Source organism: Canis aureus, chromosome 10 (assembly GCF_053574225.1).
Source record: "Canis aureus isolate CA01 chromosome 10, VMU_Caureus_v.1.0, whole genome shotgun sequence".
NCBI classification, from domain to species: Eukaryota; Metazoa; Chordata; class Mammalia; order Carnivora; family Canidae; genus Canis; species Canis aureus.
The window spans coordinates 14,749,284-14,769,072 of record NC_135620.1 but is presented as its reverse complement, the minus strand read 5'-3'; the positions used below and the strand labels follow the sequence as shown (position 1 = coordinate 14,769,072).

At 45.3% G+C, this 19,789-nt stretch overlaps 1 protein-coding gene and 2 long non-coding RNA genes across 19 annotated transcripts in view; 1 reads left to right on the top strand and 2 right to left on the bottom strand.

Annotated features, from left to right (window-relative positions):
* The window catches only part of CSNK1G3 (casein kinase 1 gamma 3), a 107,619-nt gene extending 106,867 nt beyond the window's left edge, over positions 1-752 (bottom strand). For 4 of the 12 annotated variants that reach the window (XM_077911444.1, XM_077911442.1, XM_077911446.1 and 1 more), the window contains exon 1: positions 309-752. The gene's annotated coding sequence lies outside the window, so the exon portion shown is untranslated. The remainder of the gene's footprint in view (positions 1-308) is intronic. The other 8 variants (XM_077911448.1, XM_077911451.1, XM_077911450.1 and 5 more) reach the window with 3 other exon arrangements.
* Positions 753-907: 155 nt separating this feature from the next.
* On the top strand, positions 908-15,018 carry LOC144322007 (uncharacterized). Of its 3 annotated transcripts, XR_013387561.1 has the most exons (6): positions 908-4,541; positions 6,642-7,962; positions 8,476-8,582; positions 10,395-10,480; positions 11,972-12,091; positions 12,978-15,018. It is a non-coding gene; the product is annotated as an uncharacterized LOC144322007 (long non-coding RNA). The 3 variants fall into 3 exon arrangements; XR_013387560.1 differs by having other exon boundaries at positions 6,642-8,582; XR_013387562.1 differs by lacking the exons at positions 6,642-7,962; positions 8,476-8,582.
* LOC144322008 (uncharacterized) lies at positions 4,212-17,503 on the bottom strand. Of its 4 annotated transcripts, none has more exons than XR_013387565.1 (5): positions 17,399-17,503; positions 16,460-16,556; positions 15,944-16,023; positions 4,907-5,134; positions 4,212-4,344 (listed from the first exon to the last, which is right to left on the bottom strand). It is a non-coding gene; the product is annotated as an uncharacterized LOC144322008 (long non-coding RNA). The 4 variants fall into 4 exon arrangements; XR_013387563.1 differs by having other exon boundaries at positions 17,346-17,482; XR_013387564.1 differs by having other exon boundaries at positions 17,313-17,473.
* Positions 17,504-19,789: the final 2,286 nt, after the last annotated feature.

The window sequence follows — 19,789 nt, the reverse complement described above, 5'->3', positions numbered from 1 at the left end:
CGCCGCCCCGCCGCCCCGCAACTTCGGCGCCCGCCCGGCCCGCCGCCCGCGGCCCCCTCCCCGGCCGCCCGGCCCTCCGCGCCCCCGCCCCCCCCCCCCGCGGCCGCTGCCCCTCCCGCCAAGCCCGGCCGGGCGCTCGCTCGCCCGCCCCGCCCCTCCCCTCCCCTCCCCTCCCCTCCCCTCCGCGGCCCCCCTGCGGCGCCGCCCCCGCCGCCCCCGGCCCGCCCCGGCCCGCGACCCCGGCCCACCCAGCCCCGCCCGGGAGGACCGAGCCGCCGCCGCGCGCCACCGCGGGAGGGGGGCTTTACCTCGGAGGCGCGGCCGCGAGCTGGGGGTCGGTCCCGGGCGCGGGCGGCGCCCCTGCTCCGTCCGTCAGCGGCGGCGGCGGCGGCACATCCCAGCCGCCGGCGACCGGAGGAGGAAAGCGAGCCACGCAGGGAGGGAGCGGGCGGGCGAGCGAGGCAGGGGGGAAGCAGCGAGCGAGGGAGGGAACGCAGCTCGGCGCCGACGCGCTCCCCGCACGCCTGCCGGGGCCTCCTACCGCCGCCTCTGGCCGGAGAGTCGCCGCCCGGGTCGCTGCTGCCGCCACCGATGCGGCCGGGAATGAATGCACGGCGGCGCCTCGCTTATCCGGAGGTCAAACATCCTTCTGCCTCGGGCATCCGGATCGGCGCCGGACCCGGAAGTGAACACATGGAAAAAAAATTAGAAAGGAAAGCGTCTCCCGAGCGGCCGCGGCCCCCAGGCTCCCGCAGCAGCGAAAAGAGCCGAGCGGAGCCGAAGATGACAGCGCCCAGCGCGGATTGGCCGGCTCGCCGACCGGAAGGCACGCGGCACGCTCATTGGCTGCCGAGGCCTAGACGGGCCAGCCACGCCCCCTCCCCGCCTCCGCGCGGGCGCTGCGTGAGGGCGAGCGCGGAGTCGTAGTGGCCGCGGGGATGCTTCTCTGCGCGAGGCCGGGCGGGGCCGGGCCGGGCCGGGCCGGGCCGGGAGAGGGTCGGCCGGGTCTCGGGGGACGACCGGAAGCAAGCGCTCCCGTGCCGAGGGAGGGCGACTGACAACTCCGCGGCGCGGGTGAGCGAAGAGCCCCAGGGCGCCGTCGTGCCAAGTCTGGGTCCGAGGCTTGGCCCGGCACAGCCCTCCAGGTGCAGACCTTTAGGGCCCCGCGGACACACGCTCACACACTCCCTTTTTGGTGTGACCCCAGTGCTACAGCAGGGATGCAGCTGCTTGGAGCCGGGGCTTGTGGCTGCCCTCCGCATCCCATGGATGGTCTACGGAGAACCCCGCTCGTGGGTTCAGCTAATGCCCAGAACCGTATGACCTGATACTTACTGTCTCGGTGTTTCCAGTGAACCTCCTGAAGCTTCCAGAGGCCAAGCATCGCTCAGCTGCTCAAGCTGTAGGACCCGGAGCAGACCCGGTGCTTTCTAACTCCACCTGCCAGTCCCGTCTGCCCACGCGGCGAAGGCAGGAGAGTCCCCACTCTCTCGGGGCAGTCGCTTCGGCGGGATGAGCACACGTCACCTTGGAAAACCGCTGTGGGAGTCCATCCACCATGAGGGTGTCTGTGGAGCACTCTGCAAATACGGCTTCTTAACTGTTCATTGTTACCCAGTGTTACTTTTGTCTAAAGCTCTTTGAAAAGTCAAACGTGAAGGTGTGCATGAAGAAAAATCACAGCCTGGCCCTGATTAAATATTCATTTATCAAACATCTTTCTGGTATGATACGCTTTACCCAGAAACTTGAGTCTCTCCGTCCGTTTTTTTTCTCCCACCCTCAGGAACAACGCAAAAGTCTCCAATGAACCAAATGCCCTTGAAAGTAATGGAGGATGTCTCTTTTTCTCCCTCCCTCCCTACTGGACTGATGATAAGGTTGGTGTGTAAACCTCAGAGGTGTACTTACATGCAAAGACGCTGGTTTTGTTCCCCTATTACAGTAGGGTTCTTTACTTTTTTTTTTTTTTTTCCCAACCTCTCTTTTCACACTCTCTCCTGAACTGGAGCTGAAGAAGTGACGGCAGATGATAAGAGTACTACTGGTGCAGATGATAAGAGTACTGTCTCTGTGATTGCCGCACCACCATCATTTCTCAGAGACTCCGAAGCAACGAAGGTTTTGGCGTGCTCAGACGAGAGAATAATTTGCCTAATCAAAGTACATATCCGAAAGTGTCTGATCTCTCGCAGGGTCCGATACCAGACGGGAAACGAAGCTAATCGATCTCCACAAGTGAAAGAAATGTCTGACATACAAGGAGCTCTAAATATTGTCTTCCACAGACAACAAACCATTTTATATTCTCCGCCTCAAAAAACACAGTTTCGATGAAGAACGCCTCCTACCCACCCTTCAAACTTCCCATAGATGTTTAAGAGATATAACATATATACATATGTGATCAAAGCACATGTTTAGATATGAATAGGAATAAGGGTTTACAGTGTTAAACACTTAGGTAAAGACTCCTGTTAAAATTAGGCCTAGAGATCGCTATAGACTAAAACGGGCCAGTAACCCAGGTAGGAAGCCAATGAGATTTTCATATCATTCGATTGTAAGAAAAATTTGGCAATATGAAAAAAGATCACACTAATGAAGAAAAAAACCACAGGCGTCTCAACCAAACTCGTCCTTCTGTATCCTAATGTCTCAACATAAGCAGAAAAATCACACTTCTTCATCTGCTATGTTATACACCAAGTACATTTAATTTTTAGGTTTCCCATCACTGCCACATTTCAGATGTTTATATTTGATTAATATTTTTCATGTTTCCAAAGCAGTGTGACATTCCCCGCACCCCCCCCCCCACCAGAACTTTATTCTGTTCAGTATTTATCTCTGTTGATGCAAGTAAATATTTGTTCCACCATTTAGGCTTGCAGCAACTGTAATGATGCCTTTGAGAAAAAGAATGTATATTTCTATGAAAAAAAAAAAGGATCATATATTTCCATTAAAATGAGAGGGCAAGTTATTTCAAAATGACGGCAGTCTGAGGCTAACGTACATTTCATAGAAAAAAAAAAGAAAAAAATAAAAACAGGATTTATCCGGTGGGAGTTTGAGGGCAGAAGAAAAAAAAAATAAAATTTCTGGGGACCTTTAATTTCATATCTGAGATAGAGTAAATATCCCAGTGTCTCCCTTACATGTGTTAATTCTTCTCTTTCTCTTCCTCTCACTCTGCGTGTTCACCTTGCGTACCTATCCCCACTTACACCCATGCGTGCGCATGCAACACACACACACACACAAACACACCCCATGGAGAAAGTGTAGAATTGAGGCCTTCTATTAGAGTTTTAAGAAGGAAAAGTATTCTCTTTCCTTCTTTCCCCACTTGAAGTCTTACTGCTTATAAAAAATAAAAATAAAAAATACAAAAAAGGAAAAACAGCCAGCTTTTCTCTCCACAAAATACACCTACATTCTCTCAAGCAAAGTACTCGTAAGACATGAAAAGAAACCGTTTTGTTGGGGCGCCTGGGTGGCTCAGTCAGTTCAGCATCCGGCTCTTGATTTCAGCCCTGCTCAGGACCTCAGTGTCCTTAGATCAAGCCCTGCCTGGGGAGTCTACTTGAGATTCTCTCTCCCACATCTGTGCACTCTTTCTCTCTCACTCTCTCCATCTGAAATTCAAAACAAAACAAACCTTTTTTTTAAAAAAAAGGAAGCACTTTGTCAAAAGAAATTTGAAAGTTCCAAGTTCCTAGCGTACCCTTAGAGATTATGGGAGCACTATCCCGTAGATTTGTGCTACACTCATTTACTCCCGACATACATCATTCATACTGTTAAAATAAGCCAATCTTCTTTTGTACAAAGTGATCAAGAAATAATCCCCAAATGCAAACAGGCATGGAAGATGCACCTACGCCTCTACTTTGGTGCCATGTGTCAACTACGTGGCCAATCTGGCTAAGTTAATACAAGCAGGTATTTCCCATCTAACAAGATAACAACCAACACTTGTACAAATTCCAGTTTTATTATTCCATCTGAGTCTGACAGTCCTGTGAAGTAATGCAGCATCTGCTGTTATTTTTTCCCGCTAGGAATACGGAATGATGGGCTCAAGGAGGTTAATTAACTGGCTCAAGATGATGTGACCATTAATAACCCGTTAGATATAAAATGCAAACTTATGAGATTAAGATGTTTAAAAAAGCTTTTCAAAATAGGAACAGGAAACGTGCATTCTCTTCTTCCAAATATTTTATTGAACTGTAACGGTAAACCTAGCTTGGTGATTTACCAATTGACAGAGGGTAGAGCCTGAGGCAATGGCACAGCATTTGTTTCTTCTTCCAGGTTATCCTTAAGGTGAACTACCTGGAAGAAAGATAGAGGGAAGAAAAAGGAAATGCTCCAGGAGAAATAGGAAGGATACAAAATGACACACTGTAACAGTAGCCAGAGCCTGGGAGCACAGCAAAGTCTTTTTACTCAGATAACCTGAACTTCCCCAGTCAAGCCTGGAGTCAAGGGGAGGGAGAAGAAGGATGCCAGGAGAAAAAGACAACCGCCAGGTACAAGAATCACACAACTTCTCTAAAAGGCGTTGCTGTCTTTTATAACAATAATCTTAAGTAAAGTTTGGGGCGCCTGGGTGGCTCAGGGAGCTAAGCGTCGGCCCTTGGCTCACGTCGTGATCTCAAGGTCCTGGGATCCTACCCCAACCTGGGTTCCCTGCTCAGTGGGGAGTCGAGTCTGCTTCTCCCTCTGCCCCTGCCCCCGCCCCCTGCTCACGCACACTGTCTCCCTCTCTCCCAACTAAATAAATAAAATCTTTAAAAAAAAATCTTCAGTGAAGTGTAATAACAATAACATTGATAGGACTCCCTTGTTTCAGCTCCGGCTGACAAAACGAAATACCATAGACTGGGTGGCTTACCAAACAGAAATGTATTTTCTCATGGTTCTGAAGGCCAGAAGTCTGACAGTAGGGGCTAACATGGTCAGGTTCTGTAGAGAGCTCTCTTCAGAGCTTGCAGATGGCTGGCTGCCTTCTCACTGTGTCTTCGTAGGACTTTCCTCAATGCAGGAGATCTCGTTCTCTAGCTCTTCTTAAAAGGGCACTCATCCCATCATAAGGATCCTCCCGTCGTGACTTCATCTAAACCTAGATGTTAAAAAAAATTTTTTTTAATATATAAAATAAAAACAAAAACAAAAACAAAAATAAAATAAACCTAGATGTTTCCAAAAAACCTCTTCTTCAAATACCATGGTTCTAGGGGTTAGGGCGTCGACATATGAATCGGGTTGGTGGAAGGGGGCACACAGTTCAGTCTATACCGCTCCTCAAAGGAATACTTCCTCTGTAGGGGATGCCATCTGTCAGTAAAAGAGAAGTTAAATACACGATATTTCTTATAGTAGACAACTTGTGGACAAATTATTTTATTTATTTCTTTAAGATTTTATTTATTTATTCATGAGAGACACAGAGAGGGAGACAGAGAGAGGCAGAGACACAGGCAGAGGGAGAAGCAAGCTCCATGCACGGAGCCTGACGTGGGACTCGATCCCAGGACTCGATCCCGGGACTCCAGGATCAGGCCCTGGGCTGAAGGCGGCGCTAAACCGCTGAGCCACCGGGACTGCCCTGGACAAATAATTTTAAGACTTCGTATGGGAAAAGATTATATTCTCTAAGAGAAAGAACTCCAAAAAAGAAACCTGCCTGTAGAGGCAAGCTGTAAACACCATGGAAAGTGTAAAAGAGTCTTGCCAAACAGAATGGTGAAATCTCTAGCTAGGCAATTTTATTTCTGTTTTTTTCCATTAGGAAGCCTGAATTTTGGCAGCTTTAAGGAAATTTGGCTATCTGAAGATTGTTTTGTGATAAATGGAAGAGTTAGCTAAAACCGTGATGTTTATTTCTCCCCCCAACCCCCCTACCAGCAACCCCACCCCGCCCTTTTCTTTTTTGGTGCTGATTTTAAGCACAGCTTGAATTCTGGGTATTATGTGAAGCTAAGGTTTAGAGATGCTTGTAATGATTGGCCCCTGCTCCATTTTCCATCCCTTGGTATTCTTTAGCTCCGCAGAGTTATCCTTTCTCCGTAACTACCTCAGGAGCCCATCCCAGTGCATGAGCCAAATCGGACCAAGACTGAGCGTCTGTCTCATCAGCCCTCATCCATGGGAATCATGCAATCCTCTGGCTGAAGATGCAGAGCGCCACTCTGTATAAGAGTGTATAGACTTCCAAGTGTGCCACCTCCCTGTCTTTTGGCCCCCTATAATGTTGTCCCGGTCTGTAGCACCAAACTCCTCCTCGGATGTCCTTTTCTGATTGAAACTATAGGCTTTCCCAGAACCCCATCCAATGTGGAAAATTGTTCTGACTACACCAGTTCCGACTACACCCTAGGTCCCTGGCCCGGGACCTGCTACGATGAATTACCCTCACACTAATGAACTGACTAGGCTTAATGGATAACCGTATCCCTCTTCTGGACAAGACCACATTGGTACCAAAACTTAGTCTAAGTCGTGTCTGACCTTCACATGCCCTTTGCACAGGGAACAGAGGAGTAGCTTGTGGGGGTCAGCATCTGTGTCTAATTATGTTTCTTACACTCTGTCATGTTTGCTCTTAAATTCCTCCCTCTCTTCACCAGGCGAAATTCCTGACACGTCTCCTCCTCCCACCTGTTCCTATTACCCTGTTGCTGTCATCTCCAACCGAACAAGATCCCTGGGTCAACAGAACTCAAAACTCCCGTGGGAGGATACATCACTTAGAGCCTCGCTGCCTGTCCTTCTCATCCTCCTTCTCCTATGAGTAGGATTATATGGTTTTTCTGTTTCCTCCTATCTTCCTGCCATACGCCATCTGAACCATCTAAACCTCAATGGGCTCATCTGTAAAATGAGTCAGTATTTCCTACATCACAGTGGTAGCAGGAAGATTAAAGGCTATGATACATCAGTAATGCACTTAGCACAGTGTCTGGCACAGAGGAAGCAGTAGGTAAATACAAGTGTGTTGTTACCCACCACGTGACCCTGAGAAACCTACATTCTCTAATCCAACGTGAGCGGTAATACACAACAGAAGATGTCAGGTCGCAGGCTGTTCCCTAGCTTTATCATTTTCTTAAGATCTTCTTTATTTACTTGAGACGGGGGAGGGGGGGGAGCAGAGGAAGAGAGACAGAGGTAGAGAATCCCAAGAAGGCTCCCCTCTCCACCTGCTGAGCAGGGAGCCCGACCTGAGGATTGACCCCGCGACTCTGAGACCATGACCTGAGCTGAAATCAAGAGTCAGAGGGCTTACCTGACTGAGCCACCCAGGTGCCCATGTTCCCTGGCTTTGAAAGTCTAAGGTATATGGAATGAGATTTGTGTCTGGAGGCAATACATGATTTAAATTTGCCTCAGGCCCCCATGTCTCTTGATTCTCCCATGTCTGGTTGGACATGTACGGTAGAGTGGCTGTCCAGCACCTGTTTACCCCCCACAGTTGTTGCTTTTGATGAATTTTCTCCCTCTCCCTGTCGCCCCTGCCCCGGGGCTCTGCCTTCCTGTGAGTTGAGTCTTAGTTGAGAGGGGACTGATGGGGAACACCTCACCTAAATGCTGCCAAATGGATACTCTCTCCCTGGACCGGAATACTCTTGAGCAGAGGGATGCGGAAACTGAAAACATTTGGAATGACATTCCATTCGCAGAGCAGCACCTTAACCACACAGCTCCTGCCCTACGATGGTGGCTGTGACCCCACATCCTAGTCTTTGGGGCTTTCTGGATCCTGCCCTGCCCCCCAGGAATCTCCGGATTCCTGTCACTTCTGCAAAACCTCCCGCCTGCAAATGCCTCTTACCCAACTCTGTTTCGCTTGCATTCTCCACAGCAAATTTCTCTTCTTTGCAATGGAAGAATCTGGATCGCCATGCTTCCATCCCGGCTTTTGGTTCAGCTCAGCGCTGTCCCCTGCTTGTATCCTTTCTCGTGTGGCTTGGTTCTGTGCCCACATGGACACTGGAATTCCAAACTCTGGCTCAGTCCTGCTTCGCTTCTTTGGCTCCCCCCTAATTTGGTTCTGCCCGCGTCGGGGACCTGACGTAACTGACAAGAAACTTCCACCAAATGCCACAACTTGCTGCTTTCTAGAACCGCTGCTCTCATTCGAATTAGTGTATGTTTGTCAATTCATATTCATGATCCTAAAAGCCAGTCTCGTCCTGCATCTCATTTCCTTTCCATATATTAGCTGCGTTCCTTGGATCTTGTTGCACATGAGCCCAGACGAATCCAATTGGTCTCTTTGCAATGGAACATGTCCTACATACTGAAGTCCCTATCGCCGTTTCGGTACTTAGTGATGGGGTGGCCCCTCTTTCTGCAAGCTGCCTTGCCGACTTAGTTCTGATCTTGGGATATTGAAGAGAATCCGCGTGTGCACTGTGTGAGCTACAGTCCTCGGTTTCCCCCTTCACGCCTGTCAACCAGACATTAATATCTTGCGAGCAACCTGTCGGTGGTGTTGCACGAGCTACCTAGTCATGATCAGGGTTGCCGAAAAGAAAGTAGAAGCTGGCTTTAGAACTCGTATCCAGGTAAGGACAACCCACTTGCATGTGATCTGGGAACTGTTCATAATAATGACCGTTGTCAGCAGGAAACTCAATAAACGGAAACGTTGTGCACAGCAACAGAAATCATCATCTGGCACATACGGGAGATGATGAGTGCTCAGCAGAGAGACAGAAGTATGCCTATTCTTTACCTGCGCACGTTCAAGGATATTTTAAAAGACTGTGATTCCAAGTGGCTTTAAAATATGGTGACTTGCCTATATATCCTTCAAGGGATGTATCCTAAGCGCAGAAACTAACCAAAAAAGGGGGGTGGGTTTTTGTTTGTGTGTTTGTTTGTTTGTTTGTATTTCTCAGCAGTCACATTGCAGTGTCGATGTTGTTATTCTGGGAGTGGTATCTATATAAAGTGGCATAGAGCAAAACGAGCAATTATGGCATAGTTCAGCCCTGCCATCTCTGATGTTGATATGGGGGTGGGGGGCGCCAACTAAACAGCGTGGTGTCCTACATTTGAATTGGAAATTCACAGAGACTTGCCCGAGGTCACACCCCAGAAAATCATCATGAACTCCAGGTATTTTCTCTAGATACCTTTTAGCTCGGTGCACTTGTATAGGCTCCAAAACAAGCTCAACTCAGCTGCAAAGAACACGGTGGACCCCCACACTTTACAAATAGGAGAACCTTAGCAGAAAACGGCACGCTGTTAGTTTCCAAGTGATGCTGTAACGGATTACCCGAAATTTGGAGGCTTGAAACAACACAGATGTTCACGTTACCCGTCTGGGGGTCAGAAGACCGAAATGCTTGTCAACAAGCTAAACCCTCGGTGTTGGCAGGGCTGTGTTCCTTCCGAAAGCTTTCAGGGAGGATTCAGTCTCTTTGTGTCTTCCAGATTCTGGAGGCTTTCCTGCATTCCTGGGTAAGGCCCATTTTCATTTTTAAGGCCAGCACCACATCACTTCGAATTCTGCTTCTCCCCTCACGCTCCTCTGCCTCTCACTCTCCTGTCTTCTTCTTTCACTCATAAGAACTCCCGTGATTGCATTGCGTCCACTGGGGATAATCCAGGATAATCTCCCTGTCTCAAAATTCTTGGCTTAATCTCAATGCAAAGCCCCTTTTGCCATGTGGGATAATATAGTCACAGGTTCTGGGTATTAAGGTATGAACATCTTTGGGGGCCATTATTCTGCCTTCCATAGGGACCAAGTGACACAGACGGGTTTGAGCATCTTCTATATTTTTAATTTGTTTATTTGAGTATAGGCGACACGCAATGTGACGTTAGTTCACCGTGTCGGAGTTCAGCTTCTCCATACGTCATGCTATGTATGCCCATCACAAGTATAGCTACCCTCTGGCACCACTTAGTACTATCACCATATTAGTGACCGTGCTCCCTATGCTGTCTCTTGCATTCCTGTGACTTATTCCTTCCATAACTGGAAGCTCACATACCTCCCGCTCCCTCTCACCCATTTGCTCAACCCTATCTCTACCTTCTTCCCTCTGACAACCATCAGTTTGTTCTCCCTGTATTTCTTAGGCCTGGTTCTGTTTTTTGTTTATTTGTTCCTTTTGTTGAGTTGGAGGGGTTTTCTGTTTTTGTTTTTTCTTAAAGGTAGATCCTAACTAACCCCAGTCCCTGCAGGTAAGAACCCAATACTTAGAAACATCACTCTGTGAATAATTCTGTTACTCTCCCCTGGAAGCCTGATGCAGCCGGGATAGAGTGAAATCAGCCACTCCTGAGTGCGTAAAGAAAGCCACGTACTTGCCAGAAAACACGTCTTTGATTCATCATCGATCGTTTTGTTCTTTTCATAGGTGAGAAAATGGAGACTCGGACAAAGTTTAAGAGAAGTGTTCCGGTCACTCAGCTAGTAAGTGGCAGAGCTGGGATTTGAAGGCAGGTAGGTCTGACTCCAAAGTCCACGTATTTATGCTGCTCTTCCTGATGTAACAGGAGAGGTAAACAAGGAAACCTGGCGCACACGGTCAGACTGAGGAACCACTAGAATGCTACTCCTCCACATCACATCCAAACTGGCAGAGGAATGAAGAGGGAGGGAAGGACATAGACAGGAAGGGAAACGGGGGGAGGGGGGTCCTAAATTCGTCATTCATACCTCGCTGCTTTAGAGCAACTATAAGTACCTTGGGGGAGAGGGTGGAGAGGGATGGGCAGAGGGAAAGCTTAGATCTTTCTCTAGGCACAGCTTTGAGAATTGTAGCAGGTAGCCCTCCCAAGAAACGGCACCGGTCCGAGAATTCTTACGGTTTGTAGTCACACTTCTCATTCCACCCTTCTTCCAAATGTCACGTCCCAAAGAATGAGAGGTTCTTTAAACCAAAGGATCAATATTTACTTGTGTACAATAGGCTTCGTGGTATCTATTGCTCTTTTCAGCCACGTATGTACACAATAGCCAATATTGATTAATTTCTGCAAACATCCTCCAACTTTTAACGGCTTGAAGTTCTCTCTATCAGGTACTCCTTTCGACTAGTTTCTCCTCAAAGGCTCAATAGGAAGTTACATAATCTGAAATCAGTGTTGGTGCGAACGTGGCCTGGTTAGACTTGACTCCGATAAGAGGATGTCAGTGTATTAAAGGGTCAAGTAGCGTCAAGTAGCAAGAGAGGTGTTTGTTTGGGAGTTTCCCTTTAAACTGCCTCGTTACATAATACTTAGTGAAAATGAATCTGAAAGATATCTTGCGGGGATTTTCTAAGATATATTCAGTGCCGTTTCTAGAGATACTCTCAAATTTAGCATCGTATGTGGTCAGAGCTATCTGGCCCACGATATCGTGTATCTCCTCCGCTGCCTCCTAAAACATCCCTTCATAGACCAACCCTACCAAACCGTTCCTTTCTGTGAGGGCGTTGCTTACAAATCGAGGGACATTCTAAGGAACAGCCCTATGCAACTCATTGTAGTCAGCACTCAAGGGTAACTTCAGGGATGACCTTCGCTATAGCGCGTCATGTCTTCTGCATGAGGGCCCAAGGAACAAACTTCTCATTTTCGATACCAGGAAGAGCTAAGCTTCTTTTAAACAGCTGGTGGGCTTTCATCTGACAGATGTCATAAATCGCTGACCTCTCCTACTGACTTCCGGTGTTGATTTCTAGGAATCCTAGAAATAGGCTTCGTAGCCTATTTCTGAATGGTCCGCGTGCCTTATGACATGCATGTTGGTCAACCAACTCTGGAAGAATCTTGTTTCATAGACTCTTACCCCGCCTCCCCTTACTTTTATCTTGTTCTACTGTAAGTACTCGTAGAAACTGCCTTGGTCCTTTGGATAATGAAGCAGGGTATCGAATCTATGTGAACTAATTTACTATTTGTCTCTTTGGCACATCCCAGGAAAATTATTCGTCTTTTCCCTTTCCAGATTTGGAGAGTGTATTTGGGCTACACTGACCAAATATGACACTCCTAAATTTCACACTGGGAGTTCCAGAGAGTACCTCAAGGAGAAATGCGTTTGTCATCGGAAGCAGCCAAAACTGAGGTACAGGGAAGCCTGTATGACTGTCACTTACAACAATTGTGCCGTTAAGATATTTTTCTAAGATAGAACAGTATTTTCAAATATAGTCCCAAACAAAGAAGCAAGGGCAGGCGATGGTTTGCATAAGAAGGTACTTTTCACACGGGCATTCTTTATGTTATTGCTTCAAAATGTGTAATGGCTGGAACTTATTTATTTGGCAGTGGCTAATGATTCTCCCAAGCAACTATCAATTGAACCATCACTAGTGATTGAGAAAACATATAACTAGTGTAACTCATATAACTCTCACCTCGTTACACACTGAATAAATATAATGCCAATACTACTAATAGCAAAGAGAGCACAAACATTTAGTGAGTACCTACCACATACCAAGTACTCACTGGTACTTGCTGGTCATGTTGGAGGTGCAGAGATGTGTTGGATTCAGAATATAATGATGTGTGTGTGTGTGTGTGTGTGTCATGGCACACCATATTTCTCTCTCAAAGCCGATATAGCCTTTCTTTAGGCTAAATAAAGATTATCTCGTGTCAGGTGTTTTGAATTTCAAGGGCCCCTGTCATTCCAAGTCCCTGCAGAGGGTGAAGCCAGGGCCTTCTTTTCCTGATGGCTTGATGCTACCCATGTGGGCTGCCTTCCAACGAAGGGTTGTGATTTGGCTGTGGGGAGAGGAAGGGATAACTAACTGCCTCCTTCCTCCCTCTGTCCTTTTGGGGGAGGCCACGTCAGTTGTCTGTTGAACAAACCATTGTAACCACTATGTTGAGGAGCACAGTGTTAGGAAGACCAAAACTCAGAAATAGCTCAAGATCCCAAAACCTCTCAGTTATTTCTTCACTCTTCCTTTCTCCATGCTTCCCCTGCCCCCACCCCTCAATAGAGTTTTCCTACTTGATGTAAACCACGCAGCAGTGACTCCTACAGCCTGGAAAGCCTGAGGTGAAAAATGTGAGCATCAGCTTCCATGTTTGTCACGGCTCAGCTGAAGAACTAGACTCCAATGGATTTGTCATGGGTTACCAAATCTATGCTGCTGAAAGCAAGACCTGTCTCAAGATGATCTAGCAGGATGCTGCATGTGTTCCAGTTCCACCAAAGTTCTAATTCTTACCCTCTCTTGCTTCAAACATATTTTCTCCCTTTATGATCTCCCCTTTGCGGTCTCACTAATAGGAGTTTCCCATAATATATGTTTTACAGGTTCTCTAATGTGGCGTTAGACTGCCACCATATCCTGGGCAGGCCCGAACAAGATCCACGATGGGGTGGGCAGTCACAAAGGGTGTCACCCTAAGTCTGTAGCTGTCCATGTTCTATTTGTATGTCTGTGGAGTATAATATGCCTTTATAAATCATGAAATTTAAAGATAAATTGGGCTTATGTGTGTTAATATAGAAAGATCCTCCAAATATATTAGCTTTAAAAACCAACATACAGAATAGTGTATATATTATGTTATTGTGTGTATGAAATTCAAATAAACACTAGCATACGTATTGATGATCTGTCCAGATATACAAAAAAAAAAATGGTGAGCAGGATGACAGACAAGTGTAGGAGAGACATTTTTCACTGATTGAATATTTCATAGGAAATAGTATTTAATATTTTAAAATAATGAATATGTATGGATTACCCAGTCATAAATAAATAAACATTAAAAGCAGTTATGAAAGTCTAAATCAATCCAATGGTTTGGGGAACTGAATAAAAAGAATAAATTTGAGAAAGCATGCAGTACTCAGTATGACACAGTTTGATAGCTTCTAAATATTAGAAATAGAGGGACAGAAAAAGTCAGCGACAGTCATAAGGTAAGTTCCATGAAAGCAAAAAGTGTAATCTCTTTCATTCATTGATAGCGTGTATAGACTATCTCTATAACTTATCAATTATTATTATGTTGAAAAAAAATATTTTTTGTCCTTCACTATTTACGTTATTTTTAGAAGTTGGTAATATCTTTCCTTTTTTATGTAATTATTTCACTAAAATATTCCTTTATTTTTAATTTGGCCTACTTGTTACCTTCAACTGCAGAGAACATGTTAACAAAATATGAAACCACACCAAGGAAATAAAGAATTAAACATAATGTTATTTAGTTTATCAAACATTAAATAGTTGGGACTTAAAGGTCTTTATGAATCAGGGCACCTGGGTGGCTCAGTTGGCCTAGCATCTGACTCTTAGTTTCTACTCAGGTCGTGATCTCAGGGTCATGGGATTGAGCCCCAGTGTCAGGCTCTTAGCTCAGTGCAGAGTCTGCTTGAGATTTTCTCTCCCTCTGTCTCTCCAGCTTGTTCTCTCTCTCTCTCTCTCTCTCTCTCTCAAATACATGAAATCTTTTTTTAAAAGGTCTTCATGAATCTATGGCAAACTAGAAAAATATAAGGTGTTTAGAGTTTGAAAACATGTATAGAAAATAATTTTGGCTTTAAGGTATTATACCACTTGTATAAAGCTATTCCTGAATATTTTTAAATTTCATTTTATTTTATTTATGTATATTTTAAAGATTTTATTTATTTATTCATGAGAGACAGAGAGAGGGGCAGAGACATAGGCAGAGGGAGAAGCAGGCTCCCTGTGGGGAGCCCAATGCAAGACTCAATCCCAGGACCCTGGGATCATGCCCTGATCCAAAGGTAGACACTCAACCACTGAGCCACCCAGGTGCCCCAAATTTTATTTTTAAGTAATTTCTATATTTGTCATGGGGCTTGAACCCATAACCTTGAGATCAAGTGTTGCATGGTCTACCTGCTTGGCCAGGCAGGTGCCCCTATTCTTAAATTTTGTTTAAAAAGTTTGTTTAGAAGGATCTGGATAGTTTAGTGGGTTAAGCAACTGACTCTTGATTTCATGATCTCGAAGTCGTGAGATCAAGCCACGCATAGGGCTCCATGCTCAGTGGAGAGTCGGCTTGAGATTTTCTCTCTCCCTTCCTCTACCTCCCATCCACTTCCCGCCTCTCAAAATAAATAAATATTTAAAAAGAATAAAAAATAAATGCTTTTGTTTAGAACCTTCTGAAGAATCATGCTCATTTGTTTCAGTTATTACATATTTTGCCCACCTGGTCTGAGTTTGAGATCCTTATTCTTCTCTTGTGAATTGTTGGAATTTTGCATTGATACCATATAAATAGCCTTGCCCACAAGAACCTTTGTCCTTTCACTTGAAAATTTTGAAGCTCTTTCAACCATGTAAAGCCAACAGTGTCATATGTCATAGAACAATTTCTAAGCTTTCAAACATGTAGGAGGAAGACAAATTGCTCGGTGTGGAGGGAACCCCTTTATGTGTAAGCAGCCCAGTTCTTTCTCCAAATGAAGATGGAAGGAGTGTTGAGAGTCCTCATGTTACTTGAGGAGGCAGAGGGGATCATCTTTCTTATTCATGGGCACAGGTGGCCCAGTGACCCAGAAAGGGATATGAGAGGCATCCCCCAGTGGCAGAGCTCTGCCTCCCAGCAAGGAGGTACAGGTGAAAGTCCACTCGGTTTGATAATCACTGATGCCCAGGCTGAGATCAAGAGGCTTTACCATGCTTGGCCACTGCCTGAAATTCAGCCTCCTGCTTTGGCCCAAAAGATTTCTGACTAGTGCCTGGTCTTGTGTGGCCTCAACATTTTCTGGGCTGTTCCCATATCTTTGGCATTCTGTATGAACTCTGTGCCAAAAGCATTCCCCCAAACCTTCTGCTTTCAGATTTATTTCCCCTTTCCCTGTAACTGACCTCTTTCATAACTTTTTCCTTGTCATTGGCACCCCTCTTCCATCATAATTTAGTCACCTCCTCATGATTATGCTGCTTCTGGCTGCTTAGGGGAAACACCTTACCTTGCCCTACTCAGCTTCTTCCTCCTCTAATGCTTCTTCAGGCAGGACCTTGAAGTGTACCCGGAGTCCTCCAATGGAATCTAGACAAATAAACAGGTGATTTTCAGAGACTATATTCATGAACGACTCACATAATTGGTCATCTCCAGTATCAGAAGGAAATATGACAGTCAACTTGTCACTGCATTTGTTAGCATTACATGATATTCTGACCCCCCGAAAGTTAAATCTCATTTCAGTCAATTGTAAGGACTTGTCAAAGTTCTTTTGCAACACAGGAATTGTGTTGTCTTGGAACAAAGCTGTTTTAAATATAAATTGCTTTTCCAGAACCATAGATTGCTTAAAAACAACCTTTCTGTTTATTTTACTTGCAGGTTGGTTTAATTTTTTCATACACATGCCAGATTATAGGAGTGTTAGTTGATGTTTTTATTACATTTTGTGGAGATAAGGAAGGGGTTCTGGCACCTCAGTCCTCTTATTATTTGGACAGAATCCCCCACTGTGCAATACCTTCTGGTTCAGAAGTCACAGGAGTCAAGTAAGCCATATTCCTCTTCCTGGAGGTTTCCATTCAGGTATGTGACCAAGACTGTCTTCAGAAATTTGTCTTGAGAAATGCGGGTCACATGAAAAATCATTCATGATTTTTTACCTGAGGAATTTATCTTACTTTTCAAAAAAAAAAAAAGAATTTATTTATTTATTTGAGGGAGGAGGGACAGAGGGAGAGAGAGAGAGAATCCCAAGAAGACTCCCCACTGAGTGTGGAGCCCAACATGGGGCTCGATCTCACGACCCTGAGAACATGATCTGAGCCGACACCAAGAGTCGGACACTTAACTGATAGCACTACCCAGGTGCCCTAAGGACTTTATCTTAAAAGACAAAGGCACGGGGATCCCTGGGTGGCTCAGTGGTTTAGTGCCTGCCTTCAGCCCAGGGTGTGATCCTAGAATCCCGGGATTGAGTGCTGCATTGGGCTCCCTACATGGAGCCTGCTTCTCTCTCTTCCTGTGTCTGCCTCTCTCTCAATCTCTCTCTCTCTCTCTCTCTGCGTGTGTCTCATGAATAAAAAAAAAAAAAAAGACGAAGGCAGTTGTTCTCATGCTCCATCCTTGTCAATATCAATTTCTTCAGACTTGTAAAAAGAATCAAGTTTCACAACACTGGTACCTATGCGACCACTGATCCCATGAGCAACAGTACATTGCCTTATCTTACTAAAAAAAAAAATATTAAAAGCAATGTTTTGAAAGAGAAGTCTCAAATGAGTCAAGTGTTCAGTAAATCTATAGATTGTGCTGTTTGCAGGTGTATGGTAGTCAGGAAAAGCAAATTCAAATCCCAAATAAGTGCCTCTTACATGAAAATATATAATCAGTTTGACACCAAATACCTATCTGGTGTCTGGAGAGTTGGGCCCCACACCGAAGGCTCAGGTCTGCTTACTACAAATGTCTGGTTGGACATTCAACAGTGACAGGAGACAGATTAGCCTTGAGGAAGAGAAGTCCACATAGCTGAGCCTATGCATGGGTTCTATTTAGTCTCTGGGTCATCACTTTGTTTATGAGCTCATCACAGGCACAGAGTGTCTCAAGGAACGTCCAGTTTTATTACAAATATCTCATTTACAATGGGAGGTTCATGAATGGAGTTCTCAGGACAGGTGTCCAACCCCTACCAAGAGCCAATAGCAAGCCAAAAGCAGTTTCTCAAAAGGAGAATTATTATTATTTGTCAAAGAGATGTGCTTATGCTCAAATATTATATGAGCCTCTACTGTGACTTGTTTATTGGAATTTTCTTACTTTCTTTTAAGATTTTATTTCTTTATATGAGAAAGCATGAACAGAGGGTGGGGGGAAAGGGGCAGAAGAAGAGGGTGAAGCAGATTTTCTGTGGAGTAGGGAGCCCGACGTGATGCTCGGTCCCAGGACCTGGGATCATGCTGGAGCTGAAAGCAGATGCTTAACTGACTGACTTACCCAGATACCCCTGTTTATTGCCATTTTCGTTGCCATTTTCCTAGGGTTTAGACAGCATTCTGATCTGCTGTGGGATCTTTGAGTCCCGTTGGATTCACTGGGTCATAAAGGTGAAATCACGGAGCTGTCTGATGTGAAGCTTACATTTCCTAGCCATCTCAGAACCCCCGGTCCTACTCAAAATGTGTAGGCACTTGGATCACCTATAAATGAATCAAAGAAGTACACCTATATTATATGTTACTTTCAAAATCCAAAGGAGCTTATTGAGTGCTACCTCTGTCAGACGCAAAGTATATTAACTTGTCTTTCATATTGACAAGGACATCCCCATGTGCTCCAGACAGGTGAGAAGTCCCTCTAAAGTCACTGCCACTTTCCATTACTGGTATTTCTAAGAGAATACAATAACATATTAGATTAACATGATGGCCCATGAAATGATGAGACTATCAAGCACCCTATGGCCAAATGGTGACACAGAGTCCAAGAGGCCAGATAAGGAAACTAGTGCTCCTGCCAAGTGACAATAACCTTTGGAGATTATTTATTAAAATAGCATTCATGAGATCAACAGATTTAAACCAAAAACTCTTCCAGTATTTGCTCCAATAAAGAAATTATATCTGAACTGGCCACTAGAATTTGAAAAACAGATGAGGTTGAAGTGATCAATTGGATGAGGACGTTCCTGAAATATCTTGGAGAGTCTGGTGATTTCTACATAGGTCACACAAGCTGCCTCTGCATCTTCTAAGCCTTGGGAGGTAGCATTGAACTTTGTATTTCCATTCCACCTTTCCCAGCCTACTCCCGAGGATATGATATGGCTTTCAAGTTACTTTCTGATGGGGAGAAGGAGTTTTCTTATAACTTTTCTTATAACTTATAACTTTTCTTATAACTTCCTACCCAAATAGCTAGGGGAACCATATAATTTATCATTAAAACCAGTACAATTTTAGTAGTGAAAAGGAGCACTGCTAATAATTATGCTGGAAAACCAGATACAAGCTGGTATTTCAGGGGTCAGGAATCCAGTGTGGGGATTTGGTATTTGCTGAGGTTATCTGTACTGGTAATGCACTCAGGAACCAGGAAAATCATCATCAGATAGCATCAGGAAGCCACTGAGCCTCCATAAGCCAGATTGGGTTCACGACTATAGTCATTACCTGATCTCTTGCAGCCTCCACTCTAACCAGTGAACCACGCTGATAGTATCTCCACATTCCTGGAAATTTGAGTTAGCTCAGAGCCAATGCCCAACAAACCCTGAGAGCTCTGGGTATTTGAGCTCCACTGCACTGTCATTCTGGTACTTTCTCCACTGCACTGTCATTCTGGTAGATGGCTACTTTCCCTTGTGGAAAGCTGGAAAGAAAATCATAGGACACACTTCATGTTATAGAGTACTTTCTTAAATGCATCCCACCTCATCCCAATGTGCTAGAGATGCGTGTGTACAGACTCAGATCTGAGAACGAGGTGAAGAGCTGTGATGTGGGAGCTGAAAGCAGGCCTCTCCAAGCCCAGGGGGTATTGCTGTTATTATAGAAATCAAATAGGACCTCCTCAGGCTTTTCTCCCAGGACTTTAACTCTAGGCCTGGAGATTATAAGGGTTGGTGGAGGTAGGGCACATGGACTCAGATTTCCCCTGTTTGATAACTTCTTCGGATAAGGCTCTTCGAGGCACAGCAAGCAAGGCAATGGCAGACTTCTTCAAGTAGGAAAGAGACAATCCTTTGAGACATTCTATGCCTTCCAAATACCTTCATTCCTATCTTTATAGACCCAGTCGTTTTCAAATGACTGCTCTAATTTTCATACGGGAGTTGGAGAAGAGCTGT